Below are 20,933 nucleotides of genomic sequence, written 5' to 3'. Positions count from 1 at the left end.
TGCGAGAAATTGAGAAACATCTTGAGAGCATCATGCCTAACAGGAAGTGTAAATAAGGGACTTTCCTTGAAGGATGGGGAAAGAGAAGAGGGTCTCAGCTGAAGTCCAAGAATTCTGATATGTTCTGTCCAATTGTCCCTCAAACAGACCTGCAGGTGTAATCAACCAGCCTACATACCATCTCTGAGTGAACTGTGAGGATTGTCAAGACAGAGACATATATAGAGGGAGATTTAACTGTTCATTTGAGTTTATTTATTCCACTTGCTTTGGCAATATTATCATATGTTTCCCCTACCAATAAATCCCCATTGAATTGAGATGGATAATCACTGTTGAGCATTCATTCCATTTAAAATATTGTAAAACTGTTCTAGAGTCATATTGTCTCAGCACAGTAGGGTACAGCATCAGGGTGTTGTAAGAGGCGGTAATACAGGACCTTGAGAACATCATGTCCACTGGATAGGGCTGAGTGAATGAACTGTGTGTGTGTTTGATCGAGAGATACTCTGGCCAGTTTATTCCGTTCACGAAAATGGTTTGCCGCTCCAGATAGCGAGTCACATGGACGCGACTTGCTATATAAAGCAGGCTAACTGTCATCGAGGCATTCAGTTACTGTTCAACTGAATGTTAGAATGGGCAAAACGAGTGACCTGAGTGACTTTGAGTGTGGTATGATCAGCGGTTCCAGTTTCTCAGAAACACCCGGCCTCCTGGGCTCTTCACGCACCACAGTGTGAACTTCACGTTCAAGCTTCATCAATACTACGCAGGTGGATATTGATAATGCAGCTGCCGCTAACTCAAGCAAGGTTAAACTGCAGCACTTGTAATAGCCTTTTTCACACCATTGTCTGCTGAATTTGCAAGATAATTTTTCATTTTGGCAATAATGAAAATGTGGCACTGCCTTGCCCCTGTGTTGGTGTGTCAGCATTGTCTCAATGAAGAGTTTGTCGTTCAACATGCACGCAGTTACAAGCTTACTAGAGTTAGCGGCAGTCGTACGAGCAATACCCACCGTCATAGAACAGCTGAAGCCTGAGCTGGAATGTGAAGATACCTGATGCTGACTAGCTTTAGAAAACCCGGAGTATATCTAGCTTCAATCATAGAATACCCTTCAGGTCTGTGGTGGTGAAGCCTGTAGGTATGAATTTGCTGACTGTCATATTCGGAGATGTCAGCAGGGGAAATCGTTGGCTACTTTTCCTGGCTGCTGGGAACTTTCCAAGGGAAAAGAGGGCATGTGATTTCATGCCACAAGATTTTTTTAAATCCATTCAACCACAGATCACAGGGTCAGTTCCCATGTTCTCCAGGTAATTAGCATCCATTGTGGGCTGTCATCCGAGAGGGACCGGTGACATTTTCACAGGCTATTCTCCCCCATTAAAAGTGGATCAAGCTGGGGATTTAGCAGGACCGCCTGGCCCCCATCACCTTTAATGGAATTAGTCTGCTTCACAACCAAGGACGCGACTGAATGGGCGACAAGGCAACTGATCCTCAGACAGCTCTGATGGAATTTGAGACAGAATAGTGGGATGGGGAGTTTTAGCATCTCTGGTATGGAATTACACTAACGAGGTTATTCTGATATGTGAACCACTTAAAATGCAGTTCTGTAGAAAATCCCAACAGGTGCATTCCCTCTTTTCATATATAACAATGACACTGTGTGGGATACAGAGTTTCAAACACCAAAGTACATGAATGCAAGAGATGTCCTTAGAAAACTGTTTGAGGTAAAATATTTGATCATTGATCAAGAATGTAGCCACAGCTATTTTACCAAGAGGTATTGTAAACCACTCACTCATGCTGACAGATCATGACAAGGCCATTCATCTTGTTTTAGCTGAAGATTACATTTCAGATGCTGTTAAAACTGATCTTCAGTTGCCACAAATATGTTGATAGCACACTTAAACCACTTTCAGGCCTCAATTGGTTTATTGTGAAGATGGGTCCATGTCCATAGCCATTTCTTGTGTAGATCCATTGAGGCACCCAGCAACATGGCTCAATGCCAAATGAATGGGAAAGATAAACAATATAATTTCATCAATTCAGATGCTGCCTATCATTCACATGCCATTTGGGATGGGGCAGTATGTAGATGAGAGGCATGAGTCATCTTCGACATTAGAACACTTTTGAAATCTTAAACTTCGGATAAATTTAGATTAAGGTCTTGCATGTCGTAGCTTTCCTCAACATAATTTAACACAGATTTCCCAACTGTTAATTTTCTGAATGCCAAACATTACAAAAATAAACAAGGGAACCAAGGCATACACTTCATAAGAAAAGTTTGCCAATGCTACTCCAGTTGAACCATGATGGGTATTAGAATGCCTCACTAGAGCTCATTATACAAAATATAAAAACAAACAAGAGAACCAATTAAGCAACCCATAATCGCCTGAACATGAAGTACTAAATAAGGATATCAGTACATCAATTGTCCAATTAATCTGACTTTAAAAGAACACAGGGAAGATGAGGCCAATCGGGGGACGATGCAGATTCAATAAATACAAAAAGTGGACAGACATTTCAAACAAACTCCATTTGGTCAGTGGAAAGAAAAGCCCCTTTGAAGAGTGGAGGCAAGATCCTGTGGAAAACATTGACTGGGTTTGTAGGCTGCATATTTCAAAGTCAAACAACCTGCCTATGAATCTTCTCCAACAGCCCCAACTCAAAGGCAGAAGCACACGGTCTCAACATCTCAGGATAGTCTTACAGAGTTCAGGGCCTTGTCTACTTTGGCTTAATAGTCTGTGGTGGTTGGGAAGGCAGCCTCACACTGTGGGATTCTTGCCTGTTGGTGCCAGTTGTTGTTGCTGCTGCTGAAAGTAAGTTGGACGTTTGACTGGGTTTCCGTCGTTTGGGCTTGCTTTTGGATTTGGTGAGCTGCACCACAATGAAGGACAGCACAACCATGGCTCCCAGGAAGGCAAACATGGGGATGGTCTGGCCCACTTCCTGGTTGTAGTGTCCTGGCATTATACCTGGGGAGATGACATGGGTCACTTAGTAACTCTGGAGGCAGGAAGCAGCACATTAGCATTGTCAAAATGGACAACGACTAGACAAAAAAACAGATCTCTTAGATATTCAAACAGTTTGTGTGCATTTTACAAACAGACTCAGAACACAGTACCTCTGAAACATGTGCTGTTGAGCAGGTGATAATGCTACTCGGTATGTATTCTCACCTCCAAGGATGTCCCAGGCTCCACTCTCCCCAGGAGACAGAGGCCGGACCTGAGGTCTGTAGTTTCTGATGTTGGGCTGCACCACTTTTTCCATGTCAATAGATAGCAGCTTCTGGTGCTTCCATAGGTTACTGTGTAAGAAAGGCATGGATGCACATTACGACACTGTTACTTATCAATATGGAGGAGATTAACAGTTGAGTGTATTCAAAATAATCTCCCCATGTGTTTGATAGAAAATGAAAGGAAATGCAGGAGATGGAAATGAACAATGGAATAACACTTCAGGGGTAGGGAGCTTTGTTACATGGTTTAGAGAATCGGCACACACCTGGGTGCCGTTTCGTTAAGTGGCTGTGGCTTGGACCATGACAGGGGAGGGCAGGCAGGGAGTGGGCGTGGCTTTGGGTCTCCCAGGTGAGCCTCCAATACCGATGATTACCCTAGAGGAGGATAGCTACTGTGTAAAGCTGAAACAAGTGCTGAGCTGGATATGTTTGAAGGCTTTGTCTTACCCTCCAGTCTCTCTGGTAGGGGGCGGTCAGAGCCAGCGGGAGGAGCCACCCTGCTCTTGGAGTTGGTGAGACTGGGAGGTGTCATGCTGTAGGAGGTATACTGCAGGAGAGCATCCAGTAGCCAGAAACAATCTATTGGGGGGGGGACACAATGGTCAAAACCACACCAACTGATCATTTCAGATAAGTTTAAATCATTACATTTTCAATAACTGACAGTTTCTCAGATATGGTTTTAGATATCTGAAAATGCAGGTGGGGTCTCTACCTTTCTGTCTGTGACTGTCATCTATACAGTTTGAGTCTCCGTAAAGGGCAATCCGACCTCCCCCTTCAGACAGTGTTTGGTACATTCCCAGTATGGGAACACCCTCCACAATCGCAGTCTCCTGCTTCAAGACCTCCAACCCTTAGGAAGAAAAAGAAAGAGGGGGGGGGGTGAATATGTGAGAAAGACAAGAGAAAGGAGAGAAACAAGAATATACAGCACATCTCCATGGTAACAGCTGTCAGGTGGAAGTGGGTGTTTGTAATCACAATCCCATCTCCTGGAAACTTTGCAATACTGCAGCCTGATGCATAGTACACTGAGGAGACAGACGAGTTTAAACATTACACTAAATAATATAAGATTTATTAATCCATCTCACCTTGATTAATTTTCTAGATTTACACACAAATGAGTGACACAGCGAGTGAATGAGGGTGTGTGTTCTTAATGTCGTGGTCTGCCATGGTGAAGTCTCCCTTTTAGTGCCCATCACTGAAGGCCATCCCCCATACAGAGATCAGATCATTCAGAGCTGGCACGTTGGCGCCCCCTGTGTCTGGCATCCACCATTGCCTGAGGAGAACATATTAAACCAATGAGAGGGGATACAAATGAAAGGCCAATTTTAAAACAGATGGGTTAGCTGACGTCACGAAAACGATGTCCACGCATCGATGGGGCAGTGTGTTGCTATGATTCTGGATGGTCAGATAGCTAGCAACAATGACAAGAAGCTGCCATATGGGAGGAATCCTCAATGGCTCATTTCAGCTCGTCTCGTTATTGATACCATGTCTTGTTTTGACTGATGTCATGTCTATGCTAATATGCTGGGCATCGGCACACATTTCAGCAAATAAACACCCGTTTCAAATAAACGCTGCGTCTAAATTAATTGTTTATGAGGTTACCATAGACAGCTCTGAAGCGAGAAATCTGGGGTATATGATAAGGCAGCCTAGTCTTTGCAAGTCAAATCTGCAATGGATTTCTTATTATGTTTATACTGGTCCTACTAAATCACAATAAAGTGTGGTAGTCTAACATTTTTATTAAGCAAAAACTGTGTGCATTAAGGAAATGGACGCCTGGTTTAGTTCCTCGGCAGTGGGTGACTCCTGAGATTGACGGCTTTCTCGCGCCTGATTTTACACCCCATCAGCACTGGCATTCGAACCGGCAACCCTCTGGTTGATGTCCCACTCCTCTAACCTCGAAGCTACCGCCATCCCCTATTGACACAGGCTATGCGGAGGCTTGACGCCCTGTCTGTCCTTTGATGTTTTAATTAGGACTTTAGGACAAGAGATTCAGAGAAGGTACAAAGTGGGGTTATAATACCTATCTGGTGTTTTCATCGTAGAACTTGACTTTCCTCTTGACAGAAATGTTGTACCAGTCATTGAAGACGAGAGACAGTCCCTTGATGAGAGACAATCAATGTCTCGCCGCAGCTTGGTTATGTCCTCTGGAAAGTACTCCTCTTCACTGTCCACCATCATCAATGTCCCTAAACACACACAGGAAATGTCAGGCTGAGACCAGATACAGAAAAACAAGCTCTGCTATGCATGGGAGGCACTGGAACTTTTGCTGTAAGCAATGACAGCATGATAAGCCATTCATTAATGTGCTGCTCCCCCATATCCCGCTCTAAAATATGTTAGATGACAATCAACTGACAAAGACAGCCACCATATTGACTAGCATCAAAGCAGGTGATGGGTGCACCCAGAACCTCCACAAAATAACCCATGCTCCTCAGGTGCTTCAGGTACATGTACCTGAAGTTGGTGTGAATGTGATCTCCATTCCTACAAATTATTCAGACAAAGCCAATATCAAGACACCAATCACAAAAAAACGCAATGATTGTAAAGGGGAAAAAGGTCTGGCTTGCTCTTATATGGCACCCTCTATAGGCACGTTTTAAGAGTTGCACTGCAATGACCCCAAACAGCCTAATCTTCTCTCTTAAAACTAAACAGTGATACAGAGCTAAATAGTTGCCCAAAGAACTCACCAGTACAGTGGGTCATTCTTCATGCGCAGGTTCTCGTGGGAAGTAGCCAGGCGGATAGCGCAGGTTGTGGTACTGGTCCCACAGAACCCTCTTACTACGAGGAGGAGTGGGCACCATCTTCACCTTGACTGGCAATTTAACCATAGAGGTCATCTCCCCATCCACCTCAGACTGAGGAATTAGATAACATTGAGGGTCAGGACTTTGAACCATTGACCCAGGATACAGCAAGCTACTTTGCTAGTAGGTAGCTTGCTAACTCTAACAGTAGTATCTAAATATTGTGTTCTCTGGTTATAAATCTACATTAGAGGATGGCAGTGTGAGATTACAGAAATAACAAACATTTTAAAAAGTGAATGGTGAGATATGGTAACTACGTGAAACATATCCTGGTTATTACTCACATTATTCCCAACAGGCGAAGACACAGTCACCATCACATGACCCTGGGCAATCCCCTCCCATGATGCAGATTTCTTGATGACAGAGATGGAGTCTGCCAGGTCTCCAGCACAGGGCCAGAGGACTGGCGAATAGGAGACTGCCACATCAATGTGTTCACCATTCTATGGTAGGTAAGGCTGCCAGATGGGCTGGAGAGCACAAGAAAGGAAAATGTCAACAAACGGGAGGATGACACAACAAAAAAACACAGCATGTCAGATCAATTTATATTATTTATGTTTGACATGAGACCTAAAGCCTTCAATACAAAAGTACCTTGTCCAAAATCCTCCCCGTCACACCCATGCCATTGAGGATGGTGACGTTGACGATGGTGGGCATGCCACCTTAGTAGATGGGCTGGGAGCAGTAAGGCCACATGTAGGGACACTGAGACTAAAGACAAACAGGATCAGGTCAGAGTTTTGAAAGAGGACTGCTGGACATTGCTAGAACCTTTCAAGAATTTAAAAGACTGAACATATAACAAAGTGAATACTATGTAAAACAAAGTGTATGATGAGCGTGTGGAGTGTGTGCAGTACCTGGCCTGGGGTTTGTAGCGGTTGAGGATCTGGTAGGCTCTGAAAAGGTCCAGTTTTCCGTGGCCCTGTTCAAACATGTTGACTCCAGAGAACCTCCGTGCTGAGGCTATCAGAGCCTGCTTCATACTGGCTGGGTTCACCAGCTCTCTGTTCAACACCGTGCTGTAGGAGGGACACAGCTGGGTTAACAACTATTACATTAACTTTGCATTATGTTTCAATGATCAATAAAGATGAGAGGGAAAAAGCAGAGCTTCCATTGGACTCAACAGCCTGCTATGAGAAAGAGAGGGATGAGGTTTTAGAAACAGACAGACGGAGATTTAGGTACAATAAACCCATTTGAGACGTGAGAATTAAACTCAGTCTGGATCTTAAGAGACAAACATAAGTGGAGATAAAAGTGAAAGTGTGCCAGTTCTTTCCCTGGATGGAAAGTAGATTGATTCTGTTAAATGTCTGTGTCCTTGTTGTTTTGAAGTGAAGGATATCTATCGATTTCATTTATCCCAAAAGGTCCACATGAAAAAACAGCATCATCAGACCACTTACACACAAACAGTCTTTCTGTTAAATTGTAACTGCATCTTGAACCTGAAAACAATTGTTTCAATTCAGCCGATAACTCTTAGTCTGTCACTAACACTGCGAATGAGGTGTTCGTGGTCTATTAAAGAAATGCTGCTGGGTAAGCTGTCTCCTTCAGAAACTGCAGGACAAGTAGACTAACTTATCAATCAAATGCTTTAGTGCTACTAGGCCTATACACCAGACTGTAGCATAATGTTTACAGACAAGATGTATGACAACCCATTGAGATGTGTTGTAATGGTAATTATTGAACCAAATAAATTGAGTGAACTGCTGGCAGACTATAGAAGAATGTTCACCATTAGCCATATTTCAGCATTTCAGTAGAAACTAATGTCAAGGCCCCTCCTCTGCATTGCAGGGGCGGTTCCTCCTGCAGGCAGAGGAGGGTCGTTAGTAATTGGAGCCACCTGGGCTCAGGGTATTTAAACTGCTTCACTAACCACTCGTCTCTCTCTCTCTGCTTCTCCAGGTATGATCCTGTTTTGTTTGTTCCTTCGTAATTTTTTGTAGTTTTCACTCAGTCATTCACACACACAGATTCACGCAGCTTTACATACACCCTACATTATGATACTTTCACACCTCATTCCTTTTTCTTTGTTTAAAGTTAATCGTTTTTGGTTTAAAATAAATAACCTTTTTGATTGGCCTATACCGGTTGTTCGTGTGTCCCCTCATTTTTGCCACAGGCTATGAGCTGGCCTGGGACACTAATAATGCCTCTGGTAGGTAATGCAGCAGCCACTTCTTGTTAGAGTATGTTCTGAAGTTTTGAATCTATCGAATAGTATCCACAAATACGAGTTGAAGGGAAATACTTTTACTTAGACTGCAGACCCGGGTTAGATCCCAGGCTGTGTCACAGCTAGCCGTGACCAGGAGACCCATGAGGCGGTGCACAATTGGCCCAGTGTCGTCCGGGTTAGGGGAGGGTTTGGCCGACCGGGGTGTCCTTGTTCCATCACGCTCAAGCGACTCCTTTTAGCGGGCCAGGCGCATGTACGGTGTTTCCTCCGACACATTGGTGTGGCTGGCTTAAGTGAGCAGTGTGTCAAGAAGCAGTGCAGCTTGGTATGGTTGTGTTTCGGAGGACGCCTGGCTTTCGACCTTCACCTCTCCCGAGTCTGTACGGGAGCTGCAGCAATGGGACAAGACTAACTACCAATTGGATATCACTGAAATTGGGGAGAAAAAAGGCAATAAAATGAAATGGAGTAATTGGTATTTGAGGCAATAAAATGAACCAGGTCTTCCAGACCTCCCAAAGCTATTTCTAGGGTCATTTACCAATACAGACCAGAAACAGTCTACCTGAGTTCAAGACCATAAATCTATTGATTCTGTATCTTCACAACAAAATCTGCAGAGCTGTGATGATATGCCCCAAATGTTCAACATTTTGTTGGTAGCAAGAATTCTGTACAATCATTTTAGCTGAAAAGCACAAAGTCTTGAATCTTACGTTGTTTCATACATTCTGTATCATGGAATAGCTACATCAAAAATATTTTTTTGCAATCTGTATGGCACAGCTGTCAACATCCTGGTCCTCAAATGAAATTGGTATACTTTCCTATTTTTATTCTTCTGCCAGTTTTGATCCTTTATATTGGACAGACCAGATCCCTACCAGGTAATGCTGTCATCAATTGGTTGTAATCTTGAGCAGACCATCCCTTACAATTCTAATAACTCCATGAAAGAGTTATTTACTCCAATTTTCAATATCATTATTTTTTAAAGAAAGCTTTAAAACATATAAACATATAACATAAATACAGCTCTTTGATCTACCAGCACATTTGAGTTCAACCAAACATTTGTTGTAATATTTGTTCTATCTTTTCAGGGGGGTCATATTGAAACCAGCTCTGCAATGCTTGTTTGAAAAAGGTTTCATTTTCAATTAATCGAAAATGAGACATGGCAATCTGCACAAAGGCATAAAGGCATATTTTAAACAATGGATGAGCTTTTTTTAGTAATCTACTTGAGAACCATTTAGGCTTCATTTGAAACTTTTAGATTACGGTTTAGTGCTTTTTATATTTAATAATCTCAATCCACCCAGTTCATATTCATTAAATAGATGGGCATGCTTTATCTTGTCTGGTTTAGAGTCCCAGACAAAGCAAAATATTTTTTGCTCATATTATTTGAAAAACGAATGATCAGGAGTAGGCAGCACTGTAAAGTAAACTGAGATATAACCATGTTTGCATTCCTCATTTATATGTCCCGCAGAAGAAGAAAAAAGGTTATGGAGTGCCATATGCTGCCATATGGTCTGAACACATCCAATTCCTCTATCTCAGTGTCAGAGACGGGGGCTGCAGATCACAGGGTTAGATGTCTAGTGTGGAACTGATAACAGGTAGGCTGGGAAACAGAGTTCAGTTTCCTATTACTGTGAAAGGTAAGAGTACACTGAGATAGACATTTGAGAGGTTATTCAGGGATATGCTGGGATTGAGACGTACCCATGTAGTCATCCCCCGTGAGGAGAACCTGGCAACGTTGTCCTCAAAATCTATCCCACCGACCCCAATCACATCTATCTGATCTGCTGGATTGTTCAGGGTGCTAGGATACATATAGAATTGTAATTATTATTTTACATACATTTTCATCTTGGCTTTCCTTTAAACAAATCTGTATCTTGTAATAATCAATGCTCCGCCCTTTTGACCACCACACCTCCTCTCGGTGTCAGAACACACCCATATAGTGGTCCAGCATTCCCAATGGCAGAGACCATGATCACTCTGTTAGCAGTCAGCTCGCAAACCTGGCACACACAAACACACATTTTCAGCAAAAGAAACTAAATGCTTTTGGGATTCTTTATTATTCACCTTATTAACAACGCTGAGGTTTAAGACATCAATTTTCTTCAGAATGGCATAGTTAAAGGCATCCAGGAACCAAGAGGTGTAGGAAACCTGATTGTTGGGTGAACACTCTGAAGCTCAGAGTCAGGGGCAAAGCCCTGGCACTCTCGCATGCTGGCAATGACCCCTGCCACAAAAGTACCATGTCCCAGCCCTGGAGAGAGAAGGACGAGGTCAAACTTAGTGTCAATGGCCACAGCACAGAAATAGATCACATTACTAAAGCACAAGGAGAGGACAGGGTTCACTTAGTACCCATGATCCTACCATCATCAAGTGTCTTTTCATTGGTCCAGTTGGATCTCTCCTTCACATTTTTAAAATGTGTTTTTCGATGAGTCCTGTGTCAAAAACAGCCACCTTCACTCCCGAACCTACACAGAGAATACAGACAGCTAGAATCAACCAGCAAATAAATGTACACAAACTACAACATGTACACAAGACACGTTAATGTAAACAACTACAAACACACCCATTCAACTGTTTACACACAACCTGTTATTAACCAGACAGACACAGTGCCCCCTGCTGTCTGTCCTCACCGGTGTGTCCCATTTGCCAGAGGACATCAGCCTGCAGTATCTGGGCCACGTGCCGGGGGATGGCTCTCAGTAGCCTCCGGCTGGAGTGGCGGCCCGTGGCGTGCCAGAAGCCCGAGGCCAGAGACAGGCTAGTCCGGTGCAGCGGCCGGGACGACTGACACTTCTGGGTCCAGCGGGTGTCATTGTTGCAGGGTTCCCCGGGGTCCGGCGCTGACAGGCAGGGATGACAAGAGAGGAAAACGTCAAGAACAATCGTTGCTGAAAAAGCCAGAAGTGAAAAACAAACATTCAGTCATACATTGGTAGTTGCGTGCACAATAGAGAGAAATTGATAGCTCCACAAAGTGATATGAAATCTCTCTATTCTGCATACAGTGAAGGAACCTATTTTGTTCTCATTTAAAATAATCTGCATGTTAACGAGCTACTGAATTTAGTTTATCATGAAGAATACATGAGCTCATTGAACTTGATTGGGTTCCAAATGAAACAGCACTCGGTGACCAGACCATTACAATATTCAGAGACAAGATATAGGAGATGGTGGTGGGTGACTAACAAGGACCACTGATCTAATCATGTGAAATGGCCCAATTGCAGTAACAGTCTTCAGTGACACTGACAGAGCTGCTGATGTCTCCACTATGAAGTGTAATTATATTACACTATTCTCCTGCAGTCACTCCTACAGATTATGATACCGCCACTGTCTACTCATAATTATTACCACCTCTAAATGGATCCAGGTCAACCTGTGGAGATAACTTTAGTCTGGTTAATGTCAATAGAATAAAACATCACTGAAAACTATGAAATGGTTCATAAACTCGCATCACACAAGGAGAGCACTGTGATTTTAAGTGCACTCCCCTTCCATCAAGTTCATTTTAAAATGTTCCCTTTCAATTACATCATGTTTAAATTGGTGGCAGTTAGTGGTACTGGTGTTGATTTGTAGTGCAGCATGGTCATTGTGGTGGTGAGTGATTCCTGCACTACAGATGCAGACTAGGTGGTGGGAGGAGGACGACTATTTAGGGCTCTGGAGTGGAGGGGGCTCCAATGTGCCCAGACACAGCACTCTCATTCTGACCCAGGTCCTGAGAGGAGTTTCTACCAACCCCCGGGCACAAACAGTGCTCTGGAGCTGCCCCACTTCTGGTTAGGAGGTAGGTGCTGCATGATATATGATCCCTGCTAAACGTCCAAACATATTGACAGAACAGACCACTGAAACAAAAGCACACTGACCAAACTAAAGCTACTGTGTAGCAGAAATAAAATAAGCACCAATTCACCTCTGACTGAAAGGAGTCTGTGTGTATGGGAGCAGATTGGTGAGTGGACATGTGTTATCGAACAGTTTCATGACACGGTTTCAAGTAAGGGACAAGAACATGGTGAGTTTACCAGGGGGATAGAAAAACATGACCGGAGGGCAACTATACAGCTTGACACACATGTGGGATATGGGGACAGTCCATATGACAAAGCGTAAAGTATGTGGATCAGTTAAAACAAGAAAAGCCGGGCTCCTGCCCAGTCATGTGATGTCCATAGATTAGGGCTTTATTTATTTCAATTGACTGATTTCCTTATATGAACTGTAACTCAGTCAAATCTTTGAAATAGTTGCATGTTGCATTTTTTTTCAGTATACTTAGATTCTATTGTACAATGTAATTTCAGGAGTTAGAAGCACCATAAAATCGGAATGGGGTGGTTAAAGGGACCTCTAAGCATGGGTAACGCTCTTTTGACGTATTGGACTTCCACTCTTGCAAGGAAACCAGAAATCTGGGGTATGCCCCAATATAAAAAAAATCCCTCATCATTGAGATATGTCAGGAGCCGTAAAACCCCACCCTCTAAATCACAGACCCTGGACAGGTGGGGTTTAATTTCCCTTCGGTGTCCTGAGGTATAGACCCTTCAGCCACGACCCCTCCAAAGACAGAGACATTATACCACTAAGGCAGCCTTTTCCTGGAATATATGGACAGCTCTCTCCCTCCCATTGTGCACATCAGATGGGCCTTTCTGAGACCCAAACAACTAGTTCAGGCTCCGGCTGGGAACAGCCTGCTGGGTTAAAAATAGGGCTGTAAAGGCTTGGACACACTGGTAGCATTATCCGTCCCGAGAGTACTAAGCACATCTGAACTGAGTGCCAAACGTAATTAGTCAGTCTTCCACCAGCGAGTGGTTCCTAAAATACACCGTGCCGAACAAACGGCAGATCAACAGTCGGTGTGGTGTGTGTGGCCCATTAAATCAGATTAGACTAGAGCCACTTGTGTTAACATGAGAAAACAACATCAAACCTCTGGGCACGTCATCACCCTATTAGAACAATTGTCCGCAAAAATAAAGATGAATCATTACCTGTGGGTCAAAACTATTTTGCAAATGAAATGGGACAAGAGTCATGTTTTCAAGTTGTTAGAAGTTACATCCCAAAACATATACAACACAAATGTCTCCTGGCCTCCCACGCATAGGCTACTTTCTGTTCCTAACACGAAAACTGAAACTAAATAATATAAAAACGAAATATATAAATGTTTTTCTAAAACGTTTAATACATACAAGTAAAATGGATCTGAAAACTAAACTGAAACTAATAGAAATAAAAACAAATATATAAACAAAAATATAAATGGATTGGCTGCGGTTCCGTATTTTCTGGAAACTCAATTTGCCAGGCGAAAGATAAAGATTTCTGCGCATGTGCAGGATATTTTTGCCGTAGCTGCTGTTCACGTAGCTGTTGCTCAGTACTCAGCTGCTGCTTTGCACTCCTTGATCGGTGATGAATGCCGTTGTCTGGTGTAGCCTACAAATGTCATGTTATACACAAAAGGACATGGTCGACATGTTCGAACTATTGCATTCCATGCCTCAGGCTATTAAGCAGAAGCGTGATTTCATGTTCTTTTATCAGGTGAGGAGTTGAGGTGTTAGCATGCTTCCCAGCCGAAAAAGTTTGGTAGAGTTCGTGCATATATTATGACGATATTTTGTGGTGTTTTTGGACTTCATTGTTTTTTCTGGTTGTTTGGGCACACATTATACCTAAACCTACTGTTTTTCTGCAAACTCGCAGGTCCTGTGATTAGTGGCGGGGAGTCTACTCCAAAATAATAGATTCCTCTATTCCTTGCACGTCGACTCCCATTTCTGGATGTCAAGATAGCGGAATCGACTCTTAAGATTCAGTATTTTTACAGCAGCGGAAACTATTCTCCGTAGACTACTTAAAGAAAACAAACTCTTGCGTCTTTCACAGCAAAGAAAGAGCAAGCTAGCGTGCGAGGTACACAAAACAAACTGAGCAAACTAGAATGCTATTTGGCCCTAAACAGAGAGTACACGTGGCAGAATACCTGACAACTTTGACTGAACCAAAATTACGTTAACTATTTGCGCATCGTTACAACACTGTATACAGACATAATGTAACATTTGAAATGTCTATTCCTTTGGAACATTTGTGAGTAATGTTTACTGTTAATTTATATTGTTTATTTAAATTGTTTATTATCCATTAAACTTGCTTTGGCAACATAAACATGTTTCCCATGCCAATAAAGCTCCTTAAATTTAAATGGAAGGCACAGCCAAGCATACTGTAGGTAGGATGATGGCGCAGGGAATTCAAAAATATTCTTTAGAAATATTTAACATTCACAAGTCCAATACAGCAAATGAAAGAAACATCTTGTTCATCTACCCATCATGTCCGATTTTTAAAATGTTTTACAGCGAAAACAACATTTATGTTAGACCACCACCAAATAAATAAAAAGCCATTTTTCCCCGCCAAATATAGTCACAAAAGCAGGATTAGAGATAAAATGAATCACTAACCTTTTGAAAATCTTCATCAGATGACACTCATATGACATATTTCCCCTCCCATTCGGGCAAAGTTCACACCAGAAGCTCCATTCCACGTTCTACTGAATAAGGACATCTAGTGGAAGACGTAGGAAGTGCTACCAGATCCATATCTTATTCGGAAGTGGATAGGCGATGACTTGAAATTAGACATGTATTCGGAATTTCACTTCCTGTTTGGAAGATTGCCTGCCCTAATGAGTTCTGTTATACTCACAGACATAATTCAAACAGTTTTAGAAACTTCAGAGTGTTGTCTATCCAATAGTAATAATAATATGCATATATTAGCAATCTAGGACAGAATAGGATGCAGTTCACTATGGGCACGCAATTCATCCAAAGTGAAAATACTGCCCCCTATCCCCAACAAGTTTTAAGCCTAAATGTGCAATAAATAGTATTCCCTTTAGCTTATTAAATGAAACCCTGGCTGGCTGTTGTCGAGCGGATAAGAGGAAATCCGTCATTTAAATTAAGACATTAATAAGCGAGCTAGGTTGTTCAGCACATTTGAAATGTACAGCAACAGAATTCAGAACATGGGCAGTTCTTACAGTATTCTCCCTGTACACCAACTCAGAACCTAGGATAAATAAAGGGGCATATAAGCAGACAATGAAAGCTCTTACACTACTCAATGATTACATTTCTCTAAAACAGGCTATATGTGACCAAATTATTAGGGTGATGCACATGAGCTACTAACAGCTTACTACACAACATACACTTAGTATTGCTTTCTTAGCTACAGACAGTATATCAAATCAAATCAAATCAAATTTATTTATATAGCCCTTCGTACATCAGCTGATATCTCAAAGTGCTGTACAGAAACCCAGCCTAAAACCCCAAACAGCAAACAATGCAGGTGTAAAAGCACCAGAAATGGGAGTCGACGTGCAAGGAATAGAGGAATCTATTATTTTGGAGTAGACTCCCCGCCACTAATCACAGGACCTGCGAGTTTGCAGAAAAACAGTAGGTTTAGGTATAATGTGTGCCCAAACAACCAGAAAAAACAATGAAGTCCAAAAACACCACAAAATATCGTCATAATATATGCACGAACTCTACCAAACTTTTTCGGCTGGGAAGCATGCTAACACCTCAACTCCTCACCTGATAAAAGAACATGAAATCACGCTTCTGCTTAATAGCCTGAGGCATGGAATGCAATAGTTCGAACATGTCGACCATGTCCTTTTGTGTATAACATGACATTTGTAGGCTACACCAGACAACGGCATTCATCACCGATCAAGGAGTGCAAAGCAGCAGCTGAGTACTGAGCAACAGCTACGTGAACAGCAGCTACGGCAAAAATATCCTGCACATGCGCAGAAATCTTTATCTTTCGCCTGGCAAATTGAGTTTCCAGAAAATACGGAACCGCAGCCAATCCATTTATATTTTTGTTTATATATTTGTTTTTATTTCTATTAGTTTCAGTTTAGTTTTCAGATCCATTTTACTTGTATGTATTAAACGTTTTAGAAAAACATTTATATATTTCGTTTTTATATTATTTAGTTTCAGTTTTCGTGTTAGGAACAGAAAGTAGCCTATGCGTGGGAGGCCAGGAGACATTTGTGTTGTATATGTTTTGGGATGTAACTTCTAACAACTTGAAAACATGACTCTTGTCCCATTTCATTTGCAAAATAGTTTTGACCCACAGGTAATGATTCATCTTTATTTTTGCGGACAATTGTTCTAATAGGGTGATGACGTGCCCAGAGGTTTGATGTTGTTTTCTCATGTTAACACAAGTGGCTCTAGTCTAATCTGATTTAACTATATCTCCCTGGCATATTACATAATTTATGCAGCAGCATACAAGGCATTTTTGGACTCACCTTGTTGTGATGTGCTCACTTGAACAGGAAGGTGGCGTAGCAGTCCGCCGTGGGCAAATTCTGTCATCAAACTTGATCAAAGTCGGCATTCTCTAGACTTATGGTGCTTTCAAAACAACTGGGAACTGAAAAAAACAAGGTTGAATCATGATGACGTCAGTGATCTTCAGGTCGGAGCTCTAGAAAGAGGCCAGAGTTCCTGACTTGCAATTCCTAGTTGGATGACCGTTCAAAACTTATTTTCCCAGTCGGAGCTCTTTTTTTTTCCTCTCGGAGTTCCCAGTGGTTTTGAACTCTCTAAAATCAGATTTCCCAGTTCGTGGTTTCCAGTTGTTTTGAGCACGGCATGCTGGATTGACAGCATGGCCAATGTTGAATGTTTATCCTTTTAAACTTGGAAAAGAGACCCTTAAACTGAGACTTGGGACCACACCCACTCCACTGAATAGCAGGCTAGTGATTGCTTTGCAATGCTTGGAGTTAGCCACTGATTCCTTCCAAACTACTAATTTGCAATTTCCAACTTGTGTAATGTTTATGTCCAATGAGCACCGACACGTTTGATCTATAATTCCTCTTAATTATTTTTCATATGACAATGATTGTAAAGGGTGTCAGTAGATTGACGACTTGATTCGTGATAATGACTGCTAGCTTGCCAGCTAATATTTTGAAAGCATGATGTTGACAATCAAAGCTAATGTAGCTAATGCCAATTACCTTGAGCCTTCTTGAATGGGCACTTCTAATGTAACTATTTGGCAGCATCCAAGGGGCTTGAATTTTTTTGCTCTCCCCATAGATTTTGCACTGACAGTGTCCCCACGAGTGGGAACACTGAGCAAATCACGGCGCAACGAGAGAAGATTACCACCCTTACGCTCCTTATTGTCCGCTGGCTGCCCCACCACTACAGAAAGTACTGAGCTAGGCTGAAACACCTGTATTTTGGAGTTGCATTACTCAAGAAAGCAAAAAAATAGACCATGTTTGTATGCAGCTTTATTAACTCAATGAATTTATTTTATTCGGTCTTGTGTGTAGAATAACTCAGCATTCTCATTGATAACCCCTACTTTACTGAATTTGCGCTAGTCATTAAAATACCAGAAATTGCGAAATACAGCATTGTGATAGACTAAATATTTTTGATTACCGATGCACGGTTCTGACTGTACCTGGTGGCCGATATGCCTGGCTGTGACCTTCCCATATCTCTCCCCCCTATCCCAGTCTTTCTTTGTTGTGAAAGACGCAAGAGTTTGTTCTTGAAGTAGGCTACAGAAAATAGTTCCACTCCAGCTGCAATATTTTTTCGTAAGGGGACAGGGTAGTGGGCTTGATTCCCGGGACCATCCATAAAATGTATGCACGTATGACTAAGTCGTTTTTAATAAAAGTGTCTGCTAAATGAGATGTGATTATATTTTCTACATAGCTTACCGCTACCACCAGAGTTGCATTTGCTAAAACGCACTGAAGTTCCCAACAATACGCTGTTTGTGGAGCGACGCTGTACATCTCACTGTTGCCAGTCAACTAACTAACTAATTAAGCATTCTCATCAAATACATTCCACTGACTGGCTAGCCGGCTATTAGATAGCTAGCCAACTAGTTATCTAGCCGACAGTGTCAACATATGAGTTTCTCTCGTCGCGTGAAACGCAGCCAGCTTAGCTAACGTTATCATTTATTTACCTGGTTGACAGATATACTCACTTTTAATTTGCCAGCCTGAATCATTTGATATAATATTGTATGAGACTGGTAGCTGGCTTGGTCTCAAACAAAAGCAATAACTTCACAGCCGCAGACCACTATAACGTTCAGAGAGCGAACCATCATCATTCAGCAGCAACAGAGACGCCTCTACGCCAGGCTACGACATGAGCTATCTAGCCCTGCCTGCTGGATGGGATGCAGATTGCACTTCTTCTTTTTGAGGTTTAACGGCGGTTGGCATCCAATTTGTTGCATTACCAAACCCCCTTATACTTTACTTGAAATATAATCATTTATTAAATAAATACCCTACCATCTAATACTATACTCACTAATTTCAAAACTATATCAAATAAATGAACACCCCCCTACTCCACTAATTAAATGCATTTATTCCTACCTCATGCCATCACCCTAAAGGGATTGGACATCACCACTCAACACATCCTGTAACTCTCCTGCTGTCAAGTCCTGCACACCCAAATACATCTCTGCATCTGCCACCACAACCTACATTTCCTGAGACTTCCGATCCATCCCTGCAGTACCATTAAAAACATTGCTATAAATGCTAAAATATCAATCTTACTGAAAATTATTTAACTTTTTGGCCTCTCCCTCTGTACTGGTATACCTCTACTACTCTCCCCACTCCTCCCTCTGTACTGGTATACCTCTACTACTCTCACCACTCCTCCCTCTGTACTGGTATACCTCTACTACTCTCACCACTCCTCCCTCTGTACTGGTATATCTCTACTACTCTCACCACTCCTCCATCTGTACTGGTATACCTCTACTACTCTCACCACTCCTCCCTCTGTACTGGTATACCTCTACTACTCTCCCCACTCCTCCCTCTGTACTGGTATACCTCTACTACTCTCCCCACTCCTCCCTCTGTACTGGTATACCTCTACTACTCTCACCACTCCTCCCTCTGTACTGGTATACCTCTACTACTCTCACCACTCCTCCCTCTGTACTGGTATACCTCTACTACTCTCACCACTCCTCCATCTGTACTGGTATACCTCTACTACTCTCACCACTCCTCCCTCTGTACTGGTATACCTCTACTACTCTCACCACTCCTCCCTCTGTACTGGTATACCTCTACTACTCTCACCACTCCTCCCTCTGTACTGGTATACCTCTACTACTCTCACCACTCCTCCCCTTTAACCCATCTTCCTCTACTTTCTTAATTGCCTCTGCATATGACAACTTCTGCTCTACTCTAACCCTGGAAACCTCAACCTGCCTCTCTCACATGGGACATTTCTGATCCCCAGCTCTATGGGCACCCCTACAATTAACACATTCCAGTACTTCCCCAATTCTACACATTCCTTTGTCTCATGCCCTTTTGCACATTTCTCACACCTTGGACCCTCCCTCCTACACACTGCTGCCACATGCCCATAAGCTTGACACCTGTAACATCTTAACGTATTCGGCACATACGCTCGTACAGGATAAATTATATATCCTAAATTCACTTTATCAGGCAAAGACTCAGCTTCAAAACTCAAAAGAACAGACAATGACTCTTCTGTTCCCCTACTCCAGCCACCCTGTCTGCGTTGCATCAAATGCCGAGCATCACATACACTGGGAATCTTTGCCTTCAGCATTTATTTAACTAGTAACGTCAGTTAAGAACAAATTCTTATTTTCAATGACAGCCTAGGAACAGTGGGTTAACTGCCTTGTTCAGGGGCAGAACAACAGATTTTTACCTTGTCAGCTAGGGGATTCGATGTAGCAACCTTTATGGTTACTGGCCCGACGCTCTAACCACTAGGCTACCTGCCACCCGGGACCACCAAATTATTTATTGGCTACATTTAAACTAGTCATCAACACTAGTCTATTAAGTAAACACATTGCACACATCAACTGGTAAACGAGATAAAAGCACAATTTCAGAGGCTTGGATTTTTAAATGCATTGATCGTTCGAGCCATAGTGTTGACATGATGGAGTGGAGGATTTCTTAGGGTTACCCAATCTGAAATCAGCCAGTAATAGCAATGCTGCTCCTTGTTGTAAAGTCTTTAAACTTCTTAGCTAATTTAATTAGCCACATAATACCTACCTATGATGAAACATGATAGATCACCATCAATCTTACATTGCAGCAAACCCCTTTTAGTCATATTTGTGGAATGTTTTACTAGGACTGCCAAAAAAAGAAATATATAGGGCTCACACATGGGAGACTACAATGATGCCGAATCGATGAAAACACTGTGAAATCTGACAAAGCATGAGACACATTTGGTGTGAATAAGGGTGCGTTTCTTCACTTTGGTATGAACATATGGCTGATACTTGCTTAGATTGTTGCAAGAAACTATCACGAAGACTGATCATTGCTGAA

The 20,933-nt window shown here is 42.3% G+C and overlaps 1 pseudogene; it reads right to left on the bottom strand.

The window, feature by feature from the left end:
• Positions 1–360: 360 nt before the first annotated feature.
• LOC118396681 (membrane-bound transcription factor site-1 protease-like) lies at positions 361–17,533 on the bottom strand (annotated as a pseudogene).
• Between the last annotated feature and the right edge of the window lie 3,400 nt (positions 17,534–20,933).

This window comes from Oncorhynchus keta, chromosome 17 (assembly GCF_023373465.1).
Source record: "Oncorhynchus keta strain PuntledgeMale-10-30-2019 chromosome 17, Oket_V2, whole genome shotgun sequence".
In the NCBI taxonomy this organism is placed as follows: domain Eukaryota; kingdom Metazoa; phylum Chordata; class Actinopteri; order Salmoniformes; family Salmonidae; genus Oncorhynchus; species Oncorhynchus keta.
This window is presented reverse-complemented; position numbering and strand designations above follow the sequence as displayed.